Source organism: Cyanistes caeruleus, chromosome 19, assembly GCF_971803275.1.
Source record: "Cyanistes caeruleus chromosome 19, bCyaCae1.hap1.1, whole genome shotgun sequence".
NCBI lineage: Eukaryota > Metazoa > Chordata > Aves > Passeriformes > Paridae > Cyanistes > Cyanistes caeruleus.
The window spans coordinates 1,493,645-1,509,890 of NC_141719.1; the positions used below are offsets into that span (position 1 = coordinate 1,493,645).

A 16,246-nucleotide genomic window follows, 5' to 3' on the forward strand; every position below is an offset into this window, starting at 1 on the left:
AAATGATTGTCCAAGGAAGCCCAAATATGCAGGAATGAGGTGATCAGGAGAATTTGGAGGCCACATAGAAGAGGAAGAGGCCAGATGCTGGTAAAGAGATCTAAGGAACTGAATTGCTGCAGCAATGAATATGCAAAAGAAATCAGCACAGATGGAGATGAAGTGGAGCAGGGAGGGGCAGCTCATTCTTCAAAATAAAGGGGGGCAGTAAAAGTATGAGGTGTTGGTGTCCAAGAAAAATGAAATGGTAGAGAAGAAAGGAGAGTGTTCTCAGGCAGGATACAAAGGGAAAAAACTGGAAAAAGAACAGCAGAAAGGTCCCTGTGGTCAGAGAGTCTTGGTTAAGAATTTCTTGTCAGAGAAAGGAGGTGCAATGAAGAAAGGAAAGGACAAATGTGAGCCAGCAGGAGTAAAAACACATCAGAGCACCTAAATGGGTCAGTGTGAAAGGGTTGGGGCATCAGTATCTGAACAGCAGCAACAAAAAATAGTGGAGATGTGAAGGAACAGAGAGAGTTAAAGGACAGGGAGTGGTTGAGGCTGGTCCTGGGGTGTGCAGCCTTCAAGGGCTGTACCAGTGAGGTGGGAACATGATGGAAAGAGGAGAAAATCAAGGAAATCATGGCAATGAAAGTGTGTCATGGCTCTTCCCAGTCTGGGACAGAATGGTGAAAGAGGTTCTGCTGGAGGAATGTTTATAATGAGCAGAAGATCTGCAGGCTTGGAGCTGGAAATGGGTGAACATCCCATAATCAGTGTTAGTGAGGAATTTTGTCATCAGAGGGATTTTAATACCCTAGAAAATAACAGTTTACAGGATAACTCCCAGTTCCCTCTGGTGCCTGGCACATCTCATGAGTTCCTTTCCCCAGCAGCCCCTCGGTAAACTGGCACCACACACACTGAGGAGCTGTGAGGCTTCACAAAATGCTCGTGGGTGGAATGAGCCCCAGAGGCTTCAGGTGAAATGAAATACCAGGAAAAAGGGTGGGCAAACCTCTTCAGTTCCCAAAGGAAAGCTCTTACAAATTCAAGGAAGTGTTTAGCAAAGCCTGATGAGCTCAAGGACATCGGTTCAGCAGCAGCATCCCAAATTCCAGGTGTAAAACTATTTGGATCTGGATTTTCAGGATTTTCAGGGGAGAGGGCACCAGAATTGACTGAATTTAGAAAAAGCATCTTAGGAATAAGCAGAGCCTGGAAGAAAAGAGAGCAACTTATTCCTTAGGCTGTGCAACCAGGAACATGGGGCTGCTTAGGATGGGTTGTGTTTCCTGCACTCCACTTACCCCCAGAACCCCCCAGAACAGAGACAGAGACCCCAAACTCGAACCCTTAAGTCTCACCCAGCATTTCCCTGATGCCAGGGGAGCTGGGGGAGTCTGGAGGCACTCACAGGCTCCTGCAGGCAGAGCTGGCTGCAGGCTGGTGCTGACTGACAAGGAGGCAGCTGCCAAGAAGAATCTATAATGGTTTGGAGATGCTTCCTTTTCCCTCCGTGCAGCCACTGATTTGAATCTCTCTCATCTACTCAGCTGCCAATTTTTGAAAAAAATCCTTGCAGAATCTTAATTATCACAGGTGCTTCTGCCATCCTTTCAGGTGGGGTTGGAATTGGCCATTGGGTTTAAAGTTACTGCAGGAGAAGTAGCTAAGGAATGAAAAGTGGTTGGTTGGTGGTTTCTTTTTCCCTTGGGAAACGGAGCTGAAGGAGATTGATCAGCAAAGGAGTACAACTTAGAGGTCAAGAAGTGCAGTGATGAAGGGAGAACTGTCAAGTGTCACAGTGAGTTACATGTTACAGCAGAGAGAAAAAAAGCTCTTTGGTTATGTAAATGAAATGAGGAGGAGAAAAGAGCAAGTGATACTACTGCAGAATGAGGGGATGTGAAATTACAGCCATCCTCAGCGGGACTCCAAAATAAAAGCAGGACTTGTCTCCCATTTTTAATGATGTGGATGATGACCAGGGTATCAGAAGGACAAAGACAGAGAAATACTCCAGGGAATACTCCAGGAGCTGATGCACAACCCCAGCCACATGTCTGGGACCAGCAGCAGCACTTCAGGCTCCAGGGATTCTGAATGTCCCCTTGAGGTGCAGCCAGGATGAACCTGTCCAGGACCCAGTGCTGAAATGATTCCCATGTGGCCCAGCTCAGACTGAAAATCCTAAACCTGCCCCGTGTGAGAAAAAATGGAATTTCCACCACATGCAGAATTCCAGATAATTACTTTTATTTTTTTGTTTCTTTTGTATAAAGCCTGTATAAGAGAGGGAGGTTCAGGGCACCCAATCATACAGATTTCAAGAGATACTTAGGATTAAATGCTTTAAACACATCTGTGTTTGTTTCCATGTGAACAACAGGAAGGAGGGAGGGAGGAAGGACAACAAGCTGTTGCTGCAGAGAGCAATCACACTTTTGTATTCCCAGGGAAAAGAAACACCTCAGGTAATTTCTGTAGCGGCTGCAACCCCAAATCCAGCACTCCCAGGCACCAAGGCAAAAGTAGAGTCTGGCACAAAGCTTTGGAAAATGAAAAATCTGATTATTCTGATACATCTTTAACAGTTTTTCCTTCCTGGAAATCTGTTTGTCTGTCCCTGAAGTCGAGAGGCAGAAATGGGGAGGGCAGACTGAACAAACTCCAAGTGGTTTGGTTTTACCCATCCCCACAACTGCAGGAATTTAGACCAACATGAAGCATTTTTTTCTACAGAACATAAGAAAAAGTGAATAAAGTGTTTCTGACACTCTTGATCATTGATATTCCTGAGGTTTGTGCAGCTTCATGAAGCTTTCTCTTTGCAAAAGCTGATGGTGCTTCAGGCAAAGGGTTGTCAGAGCCCCTCAACCCCAGGGGCCATGGCCAAACACAGCCACAAAATTCCCCCCTCCACACTTTGGATCTGGAGCTGTTTGTGCTAAAACTGGGGTCTGCTCTCGTGCTTGTCAGTCCTGAGTAAAATCCAGGAGTTTTACAGTGTTCACTGCATGGAAATGAAAACCGTAGGGTATCCCGATTTACAACACTAATTAACTTGCTGATAAATTAAAAAATATCTACAGGGAGCTCATTAAGGGGGAAAAAAAAAATCTCATGAATGGTGGAGTTCACAAAGCTTAACCCCGAGGTGAGACACAATGAGCCAAACTAAATATCAGGAAAAATTCAAAAGCAGCCACAAGTAGTTACACCCAAGGAAGCAGCTGGACACAGAGAGACTCTCAGGTCACCAGGGCACCTCTGTAGCCAGCTTCTGCTCTGATTTGCTTTGGAAGAATGTTTCTCCCAGTCTGAATTTCTCTAGTTCTCAAGGTTGTCTGCAATTTGCCCCAAGAGCCAGGTCTGGGCTGTATTTCCTTACAGTGCTCCCCAGCCATGAGTATTAGCACATTATGTACTTTTATTAAGATTCTCCATAGAAAAACCGAAAAATATTTGCCTTAGGGCCAGCCCTTTAGGAGCTCTGGCAACTCCTCCCAGCCCAACTCTTCCCTTTACCACAAGTTCTTTTCCATCTTGTCTTTATTCAGTTCCTCCCTCCCCTTTTAATTCTCCTGTAATCCTCGTTTTCCTCGGCATCACTAATGAGTTCCTGACGTGCCACCGTATCAAAAGCTCTCTCACAGCCCCCAGAGATGCTATCGAGCATGTTCCCTTTGTCTAAAAACTCCATTACCTTATCAGAGAGAGATATCGGATTAGCCTGCCACAATCTCCCTTGGATAAAGCCTTGCTTCATCCCAGCCCATTTCCCACTTAGAGCCACGGCTTTAATTACTTCTGACTTCAAAATCTATTTCAAAGCTTGCATCAAGCTGAGCTCCTCTTTCAGGCTCCAAACCCCACTGCTTGCCCTTCCACATCAGGGCCCTTGGACTGGGGCAGAGGTTTTGTCCTGGCAAGGGAAGGGCCCAGTGGGGTGTGCTCCCTTCTGGGCAACGGGGCTTGGAGTCAGGAGGGGAGATCCAGCCTCCTGGAGGGGAAGGAGCTCCTCTCAGGGGGATTTTCTGGCAGGCTGGGCAGCTGTGACTGCTGGAAACAGCCTCACAGTCACCTCAGCTGTGGCACCACAACACGAGTTTTAGGATCCCTTAAGGGACTCTGAAGCTGCCACATCTCTCAGGCATCTAGGCTGAACAGGTCTGGCTGAGTGGACCTCCCTGTCCCTATTCCTGCTGAAATGAAACCCAGTTCATTGCTTGGAAAGCTGTTTGTCTGAGGAGACCCACCCCAGAGCTGGGGATGTGTAGGGAAGCCAGCAATAAGTGGCCATTCCCCAAGCCTGGGGTTGTTCCTTGCCAGGGGCAGGATCTGCATCTCTGAGCTCAGGAGCCTCTAGGAGCGGATGGTCAGGCCAGTGAGCATGGAGCCACATGCAGACATCTCCATCCAGGACAATCCCTGAGGCTCTCCTCAGCACCACCAGAATGAAACAGGCATTTTCAGGCTTCAATTCACCACACACCTCTGCCAGAAAAGCTTCCCTGCCTTCACAGGGAGTCTGAGCAGCCCAGCTCCAAGGGAGATGTCTGCATCAGAGGTGTCAGAAAGCACAGCCTTGGGAGTCAGGGTTCATTTCACCCAAATTCCAAGTGTCACAATGCTGAAAGAGCCTCTTGCTGGAAAAAGGTCAGTTCCTTTATTCCTCATTACTCATTATCTTTTCATATCCCTCTGCCATCAGCTGTTTGAAAAGCTATTATTGCAGCACGTTCAGTGGTGAAACAGATGAAGTTCTCTTCTCCCCCCATGCTGCGACCTCTGTGACGGCTGTGAATAAAACTAATGACAATAAATTATAGAGGTGTTGCTGGATATTGCCAGAGGAGCGCTGCAATGTGATGGCAGTTAATAGAGCATGTTTAAAAGACACGAGGTAACCCTTTTCTACCAGGAGGTGCCCAAATGCGCTCGGGAAAACAAAGAAGTGGCGCCCTGGTGCTCAGGGCCAGAGCGCTCGAGGGCTCCCGGTGGTTTGGAGCTGGAACCTGGGGGTGCTTCGCTTCTTCTTCTGCACAGCAAGTGCTGCTCCCCAGCCTGCAGCCACCAAAACCACACCTGCACAGGAATCTCCGTGCCTGGAATTGCCTTATCTAGAGACCAAAAAAGGCTACGTGTTGGTTTTGTATGAATTGGCATTTAGGAAAGAAGTAAGGAACTACTTACAGAAGTGATTTTTTAAAGAAAAGCTTCTGGGAGCTTCTATACTTGGAAAAGTCTCCATAACTCCTCTCCCTACAAGAACTGATAAAAGGCTATTGTATAGTTTGTATCTAATTTAACATCCCAAGTTTTGTCTCTACATTGTCAATTAAAGAAAGAAAAAAGTTAGGCAGGGTGAGGAAAAGTGTTCTAGAAGTTTTATTCTAATGCTTCATATTCCTATAATCCTGTTTATAAAGTCTCTTTATACCTTTTAAGTTTTAATCCTGTTTTACCCTTCTCCTGATCCATATCTCACAACAAAACATAAGTACACTGGTAATTTTAACCAACACTGAACTCACCACATTATTTAGTGCATTTGCCAAGAAACTCAAATTAACAAATGTAAACCACCACAAGCTAAAAAGATAAAAGCAGATATATTTAATGAAAGGCCGGCAGGTGCATTAAGGGCAGCTGAAACCTCTGTGGGAGCCAGCCTAAGACACAGGATCAGCCAAGCTTCACCTGTGATAAGCCAAGACTCAATTTTAAGCCTTGGGAAACATTTGTAAAATCAGGGAAAGCCTGAAATCCCTTCCCAGCAGCCTTTTGGAGCTGTTATGTTAATTAGTCCAAGTTCTATTTCCCTATTGGTTACTCGTGTTTCATATATGGAATTGTTTCTAGAATGTTCCATCCCACCACTATGAATTGTTACTTCTCACTTGTTTCTGGTCTTTGGAGCTTGTCCCTATACTGTGCATGGTTTCTGGCCATCATCCCTATTTTTATTTCTCATTAATTTTCTCTTTTGGGCACTTCATTGTTCTCGCTCCTAATTATTTTCTCTCTACCCTCTGCCCTGAAGTCAGGGTACCTCAATGTTTGTTGCAGCCACCCTCACTGCCACAAGTCTCCCCAACAGGCTACACCCAAACTGGACAATGCTCACCAGTTTTTCACACAGATTAAGTTTGATCTATTTGGAATCAGGAGTTAATTGCCCATTTACAGCTTCAGGTACTGAAGTCATATTTCCCTGCTTTTCTGCCTCCAATTCACTTTTGAATATACTTTTTGGGGCCTGAGGAAGAGGGTATCTTTGGCTCTCAGGCCCAGAGGGATTATTTTGTCTGACCAAAATGTGAAGAGAGCTTACCAGCTCTGCATGGAGTTCAGAGTTACACCCTAATGCAGTGCAGGAGCTGAAAAATATAAAAGCTGAACTCCTAAGGCATCGCTCTCACCTTGCCAACCTCTGTGCCAGCAGCAGATCCTTGTGGCCCTCTGCAATCCAGAGTAGCAGGGATGGAGTCCCCATTGCCCAGCTCAGATCACTCCTGTCCCAGTGCCTGACAGTGCCATGAACCTCCCATTAGTCCCTGTCACACTCTGTGGCCTTCCAGGGTCTGGAGATGCTGCCCCAGTGACAGGGATGCCGTGAGGACACGTCTGCCTTGGCAGCAGCAGCATGGAACAATGTGTTTGGCTGCTCCAGACAAGCAGAGGAACAGCAGAGGGGGTTCAGCAGCTCCTGGGTGTCTCTGTGCTTTTGTACAACACATCCCAGCAGTACCAACAGAGCCCTGCCACGGCGCAGGGACAGTGAAGCAGACTCCTCCTGACAGATTGCTGCTCCCGTGTTTGGTTTGTCAGAGCATGTACAAACTCCCTGTCTGCAGAGATGAGATAATCACAGGCTGCTGGGGGATTTGAGTAGCTCTGAGTATGTTCAACAAACATCAAGGGCAGCAAAGCTGGGATGCTGGAAAAAAGGCTCATCAGCATATCCTGTTCACTGCTGATCCCCCTGGAGGGTGGAGGGCAAAGGGCAGGCCCTGCCTGACCCCTGATCAAACTGAGATTGTCCTGAGACTTCAGTGGTCCTTCAGCCCACTCTTGTCGGTCCTGTCACACCTGGGGGTTTGAGGAGCTCAGGTACCTGTGATTTTTGTCTCTGGCTTTAAGCCAGGCTCCCTCAGTGCCCTTAATCCCTCCACTGACCTGTGGCTGCAGAGCTCATAGCCGGTCTCCTGTGAGCTGGGGTTGCTCCAGCTCATTCTCTCTGCTCTGCTCTAACCACTCATCTAAGATTTCTTAGGCTGGACTTTCTAAGGAACAACCTCCCTTTAAGTCTACCACACATGAGACATTCCTATCAGTATGAGGCTACTGTTCTTTTTATCTCCTCCACCCTCTTGCCTGTGTTTGGAAGGACAGTGCTGTGGGAACCCAGCACCTCGAGGGTTCCAGCACAGGGCTCTGAGATGCAGTGCAAATCCCTGCAGAGACTGAGGGATGGCTGTGGCTGTTCTGTGAGAGATATCCCGGGGCAGGGCAGCCCAGAACAGCACCCTGCAAGGGCTGTGAATGACTGCAGGTCATTCCAGCTCCTCACCAAGATCCCACTCCTGCACAGGAGCAGGGAAAGCAGAGGGAAGGGTAAATAAAGCACAGCAGAACTCATCTCCCATTCCAAAAGGAGCAGCAGCCCAGAGGCTGCGATCGCTAATTAAACAATATCTGCCATGAAGGCAGGCAATGAGGGTGACATTTACCTCTTGTAGGCTATAAATACCCAGCCATAAGCAAACATTTCTAATCAGTGATTACGGGTGAGGTTATTTTCCCTGACGTTATAAGTGATTGTTTGTTTGTGCAGAGTTAATGGGCAAGATCATGCTGGAGGTGCTGGCCAAGGATTTGGAGCTGGTGCCTGCACCAGTGCTTTGGCACCCCGCTGAACTGGGTCACCAGGCTTGGGAGGGCATCCCAGACCTGCTGGGACAACCTCCAGCTGAGCCCTGCAGGGTTTTTCCCAGGTCACTGAGGCAAAGAGCAGAGCAGTGATGGCCCAGCCCAGGGCCCTGCATGGCCTCCTGGTGTCCTGAGCCAGGGACAGGGCTCAGTCTGTACTCTGGGGTGGGCATGGACACTCCTGCCCACCTTGCTGGGGACATCCCACCCCTCAGGTGGGGTGAAATCTGGGGGGGATGGAGTTTGAGGTTAGTGCTGGCAGAATGGAAGGGAGGAGGTCTTTTCCCAGACTGCTTCCAACCCCATCAGCGACAGACACCGTGCCAAGGTGCCAAAGTCCTGTTTTTGGCAAAGCCCTCTTCTCCTGCAGGCTTCTGTGTAGAGATGAGAGTGAAACCAGTGGGGACTGAACGTTGTGACAGGATCTGGGAGGGAGAGGTGCTTCTCACAGCTCCAGCCTTTCCAGCCCAGCAAGCACCCCCAGCCCACGCCATGCCCTGGGCAGCCACGGAGAGCACGGGCAGGGAAATCAAAGGGGCTTGGGCAGGCTCCTGCCCGGTGACCAGCAGAGCCCAGAGCCCTGCCAGGGATGCAGGCAGGGCTGGAGGAGCAGCTGCTGTGATGGTTTGTGACAGCTCCTGTCTGTCCCCGGGCAGTGACACACTCCAGCGTGGAAGCAAATCCAGCAAACAGGGCTGGGAGAGCCAGGAGCCAGCGGAGCTCAGGGAACTCCTGTGCCCCCAGCAGCTCTGCTGATCTGTCTACGTTTTATTCAATATGTTTTCTCCTCTTAAAAGCAGAAAGCTGGAGGGACTGAGACAATGGCCTTTGCAGAGACGTGGCAATAAAATGTCTGGGCTCATCCCTCCCAGCAGGGCAGTGCTGCTGCAGCCTGGATGGTGACAGCACAGCAGCTGCTGGGCTCAGCACTCACAGAGGTTTTCTGACCTGCTCACATGCACATTGCTCAGCTCCCCATCATCTGGGGCACCTGTTCTGGTGCCTGCAGGAGGCTGCCCTGGAACAGAGGCTGGACAGAGCTAGGAATAAAGTAGGGATTTATTGAAAGGCTTTAAAGGACACACCTTGGGCAGCACAAGAGCCTGGCCAGGGCTGGTCCAAGATGGACCAAAAATGGTCCCAAAATGCACAACTGGTCACGAGGTCTCACATTTTCATCAGTTTTGGTCCATCTGCATATCAGGGTTAATTGTCCAATCACTGCTCCAGGTTATGGAGTCCCATCCTTGTTTTCTCTCTTCATTCCACCATTGTTTCTGCTTTTGGGCCTGAAACTTGTAAGGGCTGTCCTTGGTATGGAGCTGGAAAAGGAATTGTTCTGTCTGCCTGCTCTGTGAAGAGAGCTCACTGACACTGAACATGAAGCTCAGAGCTTCACATCTGGGCAGCGTGGAATTTTCAGCATTAAATATCCTAAATAAAGCAATGGTGTCTGAGCTGGGAACGCATAAATGGGATGTAGGCTGGGGTTTTTGAATTGTTGTCACCAGTAGCTTGGTTTAGCTGTGCTGAGAGGTGCCCCTGGAGAGAGATCAGCAGCTCCAAGAGCTGGTGGCCTATTCTCCACACCTGGAAGAAGGTGTCTCTTTCCAGTCCTTGCTCCTTGGAGGTGCACTAAGCTGGTGAAAGTACTCTTAACACTGTGTTTGTGGGAAGCTGAATTCCCAGCAAAAGGAAATTCACCATGAAAAGTGTCTGATGCTGCCCAGGGGAAGTGCTGAGGCTCCTGCTGGAAACAGAGTGCCTCTGGAATCAAAAATTCCTGGTGCCCTGCCAAACCACACAGCCACAGAGTCCTGTGGAGGCTTGGTGAGAGGAAGCAGTGAGGAGATCCTCACACAACCCCAGAGCTGGGGTGGGCTCCAGCCCTGGTCAGAGCTGTGCTGTGCATGGCAGTGCCACAACAGCTGGGGGTTTATACAAGAACCTGTGAGGCTGAGGAGGGGCTTTGGGAGAGGAAAAATCACCTGAGAGCAGCACAGGGAGCTCTCCCCATCCCTGCAGGTTTGCAGGTGAATTCCATGGCTCTGGGTGGATGTGGGGAAATGTTGCATGCAGCACAAGCTGCCTTTGATGGTTCTTTTGCTAAGCCATCTGATCCACTGCTCTTCCTTGAGGTCATTTCTTCTCACTTCTTCCTTAGACACCACAGTGAGGCCTCCAGCTCCACTTAGAGGGCAGCAGGGCACATAGGGAGCACCCAAAAGACAAGAATTCCCTAAAAATTATTTGATATAACATGGCAGTCTGAAATATGTGAGGGATGAGTGACTGATTTCAGATGAGTGCTCCTCTCCTCTCCTCTCCTCTCCTCTCCTCTCCTCTCCTCTCCTCTCCTCTCCTCTCCTCTCCTCTCCTCTCCTCTCCTCTCCTCTCCTCTCCTCTCCTCTCCTCTCCTCTCCTCTCCTCTCCTCTCCTCTCCTCTCCTCTCCTCTCCTCTCCTCTCCTCTCCTCTCCTCTCCTCTCCTCTCCTCTCCTCTCCTCTCCTCTCCTCTCCTCTCCTCTCCTCTCCTCTCCTCTCCTCTCCTCTCCTCTCCTCTCCTCTCCTCTCCTCTCCTCTCCTCTCCTCTCCTCCTCTCCTCTCCTCTCCTCTCCTCTCCTCTCCTCTCCTCTCCTCTCCTCTCCTCTCCTCTCCTCTCCTCTCCTCTCCTCTCCTCTCCTCTCCTCTCCTCTCCTCTCCTCTCCTCTCCTCTCCTCTCCTCTCCTCTCCTCTCCTCTCCTCTCCTCTCCTCTCCTCTCCTCTCCTCTCCTCTCCTCTCCTCTCCTCCTGCCCTGAGGTGACTTTATCCCAGAGAACACCTTTGAATTTGGTAACCCGGGAGTTCTCCACCTTCCCAAGCTTTCCTGGGCACTGCTGCAGGAGCTGAGCATTTATATTGCTGTATAATAATATCACTGCTTTATATCCGAAGCCAACGTCTCCATCACAAGAGTTATTTCCCTCGATCAGCCACTGAATAGCGGTGCTGTTAAAGAGGTAATGAGAAGATAAATTGTGCAAGGCAGCTGACAGCAAGAGCATGAAATGATGTCTCTGAGGCTTGTTGTCCTCAGGGAAAGAGGTCTCGAATTTTTTGAATTTTTTGAATTTGATTTTTTTGAATTGCTGGTGAATTTGGACTTGAATTTTGAATTTGAATTGGAATTTTTGAATTGGTGGTGCTGATTGCAGCCTGGCTGCTGGGGGCAGTGCTGGGATCACCCTCCCAGAGTCATTTCTCAAGGAAGGCTGGAGGAAGTTCAGCAGGGACTGATGGATCTGAACACTTCCAGAGGTCCAAGGAAACTGAGCTCCCAGAGCTCTGCAGTGCCACAGCAGGGCAGGGTTGGTTAGAGAACAGCACTTCCCAATAATGCTGGCTCCTGATGGGCCGAGCCGTGTCCCTGCTGTCCCTGAACGCTGCAGGCTCCACTCCTTCCCCTGCCAGAGCCTCAGCCAGCCAGAGGAACCACGGAGAGAGCTCAGGCAGAGCTGGCACCAGGAGCTCTGAGGTACTGATGTGTCTGTGCCCTGCATTCGCTGCCCCTGGTGCCCCTGAAGCAGGGCAGGGGGGCTCAGGGGGAGGGAGGGCTGGGCAGAACCTGCCCACGGCACTGAGGATCACAAAACACAGCTCTGCAGAGGGCAAAGAGCAGGAGGGACCTGGAGCTCTCCTGTGAGGGACAGGGAAAGCTGTGGCTGCCATGGGACCCAGAAATCAGAGATCAGGGAGGATCTGCTGCTGCAGCCCCGGGAGCAGGGGGAACAGAGACCACCCAGCTCAGGGGGGATCCTGAGCCCCTTCAGCCACAGCCCCCGGGGCACTGCACCCCTGTGCCCCCAGGAACAAGGTGTGCATTTCCCAGGGCTATCCCACCCCTGGGATGGGGAACAGCTCACTGGGATGTGCTGGGCAGGCTCTGGGGAGCAGAGTGGCATTCCTGGGAATCACTGGGGAGTTCCTGGGAAGCAGTGTGGTGTTCCTGGGAATCACTGGGGAGTTCTGAGAAGCAGTGAGAAGCTCTGGAAAGCAGTGGGGGGTTCCTGGGAAGTGCTGAGAAGTGTGGGGAAGCACCTGGGAATCACTGTGGAGTTCCTGGGAAGAAGTTTGGAGCTCTGGGAAGCAGTGTGATGTTCCTGGGAAGCAGTGAGAAGCTCTGGGAAGCACTGTGAAGTTCCTGGGAAGCAGTGTGAGGTTCCTGAAGTGTCAGGAAGCTCTGGGAACCATGGTTTGCACAGGAGCTGCCCTCAGCTGAAACCTGCCCCAAATCTGAGCACAGGAACCACTGAGCAGATGGGGAGCAGCTCTTAGAGCCCAAATCCTCTCCCTGCCACAGATGTTGGCTCAGATTCGGGGCAGCCCCTTCCCCTCAAGGATGCTGATTTTACACTTTTTTCCAAATGTTTACTGCCTGTAGTCCTTGGAAGGGTTTTTCTGTCCGTGCCATGGCTGGTGCTGTGGAGCCTGGCAGGGGCAGTGCTTTGCTCTGCACCTGCAGCTGCATTGGGAGGGTTTTGCACCACAAAAAAACCACCTGCTGTGTGGAGAGCCCAGCCCAGGAGCCACAAAACACGATCACAGCTGAAATATGGCTTTTATGACAGCAAATGACACCAGGTGTATCTGTTGAGCTCTTGGCGAGCTGATTTCAGCTCCCAGCCATCTGTGCAGCCTCATTTTTCTAAGCCTGGGGGTTTTCAGTGCTCCAGCAGCACGTGCAGCTTCAGCACTGCCTTCCACCCCTTGGCACCATGCTGGAGCAGTTCCTGTGGCAGCCAAAACGTGGGAAGGATCAGCTGTGGGAAAAGCTTTGGCTGGTCAGTGCCCCAGTTTGGGGCAGTTCCCCATGCCTGGCTCAGGATGGAGGAGCAGGAGATGGGTCTGGAGAGAGAAAAGGAGCCAGCAGGGCCTCCCAACACCCAGTCCAGTCCTTCCCAGGGAGAATCCCCATTGCCCCACCTCCCCCATGCTGGGATTCACAGGATAAAAGGCACACATCACTTCTCACATCACTTCTCACATCATTTGTCACATCACTTGTCACATTTACACTATAAATGCCAGACCTACTTACCACCAAGTATCAGCTCTTTATTTCTCCAAGAAGCTGCATTTCTCCAGTGGAATTTTCTTTCTTACATTTAAAGCTTCATCTGGACACGATCTGGGTAAAGAAACCAGAATAAATACATGTGATGCTAAATAAAAAAGGGAGGGGAGCCTGGGTATAGGGGAATGGCCACATGAAATGAGTCCTTGCACTTGGTAGAGTTTCCCCAACCTGATTTTGGAGACTCTTCCTCAGGGGACAGGCTTTGCATCTGGACTGAGGGCAGTGCAGTGTGTCAGCATCACCATGTTCACCCCATCCCATCCCATCCCATCCCATCCCATCCCATCCCATCCCATCCCATCCCATCCCATCCCATCCCATCCCATCCCATCCCATCCCATCCCATCCCCTCACCCTCCCTCCCATCTTTGTACAAAAGTGAGATCAGGAACCTGAGCTGGCTAAACCTGGATGGCAAAAACAGACAAATGAAAAAGCAGAGGGAATTTCCTGCAGATCCTATAAAAACAGGCACGAGGGAGGGATGAGAATCATTTCCCTGAGGGCTGAGGAGGGAGCAGGAGCCTCTCCTCCTGTGCCATCACTGCTGGCACCAGTTAGTGTCAACACAGAACTGCTTTGCTTGGCCTTGGTGAGTTTGGTGCAGAAATAAAATGAAATAAACCCCGATAAAACCCAATAAAAGCTGTGTTCCAGCAAGCAGAGGTGAGGATCCAATCTGCCAACGTAACTATTCCCATGGAAGGCAGGGAGTGAGTAAATAAATGGGAATTGCTTTGCCTACAGGAGAGAGCTCACTCTGCTGAATAAATCCTGTCCTCTGCCAGATCCCCTTTCCACAGGAAAGCAGTAAATATTCCATGAGTTATCCAGGGGCTTTCAACCACACGTGGTAAAGAAACCACAACTGAGACTGGGGAAAAAAAAACTAAATCTGAGGTTGAACCCAAATCCACAGGTTCAGAAGAAATAAATGTTGATGTCTTTTGTTTGCCTTTTGCTGTGTCTGTACAAAAGAGAGGCAGTGATCTCCTTTAACTAAAGATCAGTGAGATTCCCACCTAATCAAGGGATTCAAGAAGCTGGGGCTTGAAAGATTAGTGAACTGGACAACTGGACATCCAGGGAATGCTCCTTTTCCATGGAAAGGGATAGCAGGATCCCACAAGCACTACTGCTGCTTTTAAAGGTGTTACTTCAGTAGTTCTTGACAGAATTTTTCCAAATAAGACCTGTTTGAGCAGACCTAAATAATGATAAATACTGTAACTTATCGTCACTAAAGACAGGCTCATTACTCTGATATGCTGACTGTTCCAAGCAATTTGGGACACTGGAATCAAGGCAGCTTTCCTGGAATACCTGGACTTTAAACTATTCTTTCCCTTTAGCAGTAATCTGATATTCACAATATCTGAATTGCTCTGAGGCTTACAAACAAAAAGATTTAAAACTATATTTAAAAAAAGGCTGTTTGTCATTCCAGCTGGTTTTGAGTTGCCCAAACAGAAAATTTCTAATCACAATGTATGGAAAAAGGTTTTGGTTTTTTTTAATTAAATATTTCTTTTTAAAATAGTATGAATGTATTAAATACCCAAGAATCTGTGCTTCATATCAGGAATATGTCACTGCTGGTGGTCAGAGTTAGGATGTCTTGGGAAGGCTGAGAAAATTGGGATTGTGCAGCCTAGAGATGAGAAGGCTCTGGGATGGTTTTGTTGTGGCCTCTCAGCACCTGGAAAAGGGCTCCAAAAGAGATGGGGAGAGACTTTGGACAAGGGATTGAGGAACAGGACACAGGGAATGGCTCCCAGTGCCAGAGGGCAGGGCTGGATGGGATATTGGGCAGGAATTGTTCCCTGCAGGGTGAGGAGGGCTGGCTCAGGGTGCCCAGAGCAGCTGGGGCTGCCCCTGCATCCCTGGCAGTGCCCAAGGCCAGGCTGGACACTGGGGCTGGAGCAGCTGGGACAGGGGAAGGTGTCCCTGCCATGGCAGGGGTGGCTCTGGGTGGGATTTAAGGTCCCTCACAACCCAACCCAGCCCATTCCAGGATTCCCTGATCTGTTCTCAGCTCTTTCAAAGAGTCTGTGCCACCTTCTCCCTTTGCTGCCAGAACAGAGCCGGGAATTCTCAGTGCACAGCGAGGTTTGGGCACTGTCACACACAGATCTTTCTACAGAATCGCTGTTTTGGAAGCCACTCCTTAACGTGACTTCAGTTAGGCTTAAGCAGATGCTTAAAGTTAACCATCTGCTTAATTGCTGATAGGATTAGGATTTAAATAGAGCTCTCCCTTCTTCCCTAACACGGAGCCCCTTTCTTTGTGCCTTAATAGAGCACTTACAGCCATGGTTCATTTTAAGGGCTTGATTAGTGCTGGGGACTTCTTTATCTGCTTAGAGATAAGACTCTGATCAGTGCTCGATCGCATCTGGATCTTAATTGTCCCGAAAGCACTGGCCCAAAGCCACGTTTAGCAGTTGACAGGAATGCAAACGAGCCTCCATCCAGGGAAAACAAAATGCCAGGAATCAGCGAAAGGGTGGAATTCATTCCAAGCCGTCACAACAGACACATCCTCACGTCCCTGGCCCCTCACAGTCACTCTTGCTGTGTCACAGAAACAGAAAGTCTTTGCTTCTCTGCCCAGACACCTCCAGGCTGGCCATGCCTTGCTGACAGATGAGGAGCAAGTGAATTTCTACGGCTTTGGAATGATTTAAAACCAGTTAGGAACTTCAATCTATTTATCTGCATCGTCGTGTTGCTTCTAACACCTGACATTTATCATTCCTGAGGCTGGGAAAGCCCTGCTGGGCTCCGGCCAAGCTGTGAGCCACCCTCCTCTCCAGGGTCTGCATCCCCCTGCCAGGACCTGGAGACAGATCCAAAGCCATTCGATCCACGGGAAAACAAACCCGATTGTTCTTCCTGTGATTATGCTCGGAGGTGAGTTCTGTGCTGATTCCTGCTTCTCTTCAGTCGGGATGGGTCAGGCAGACCCTGGTGTTCCCTAAGGGGAAGCAGTGACCAGGGCTGGATTTCTGCTCTCCAGGTGGATTTGAGGTCCAGCACTCCTGGACTCAGTGGAGAGCCCTTCTCACAGGGATTTCATCATCGCCTTTTTCTCTTTGTACTTTGTGGCAGAGGGAAAAACCAGAGCAGGGCTTTGTGTCCCCTTCTCCTTTCTGCCAATACCGGGGGGTTAAAAGGGACCGGGTGTTACTTCCAAAGGTATTTGCATAATTAT

General features: G+C 49.7%; 1 protein-coding gene and 1 long non-coding RNA gene across 5 annotated transcripts in view; one reads left to right on the forward strand and one right to left on the reverse strand.

The window, feature by feature from the left end:
- The window catches only part of SHISA6 (shisa family member 6), a 176,938-nt gene that overhangs the window by 127,182 nt on the left and 33,510 nt on the right, over positions 1-16,246 (forward strand). The gene's annotated exons all lie outside the window — the stretch shown is intronic.
- Positions 11,568-15,939, reverse strand: LOC111937196 (uncharacterized). Of its 2 annotated transcripts, none has more exons than XR_002868486.2 (3): positions 15,341-15,939; positions 12,994-13,083; positions 11,568-12,685 (listed from the first exon to the last, which is right to left on the reverse strand). It is a non-coding gene; the product is annotated as an uncharacterized LOC111937196 (long non-coding RNA). The 2 variants fall into 2 exon arrangements; XR_002868484.2 differs by having other exon boundaries at positions 12,507-12,715.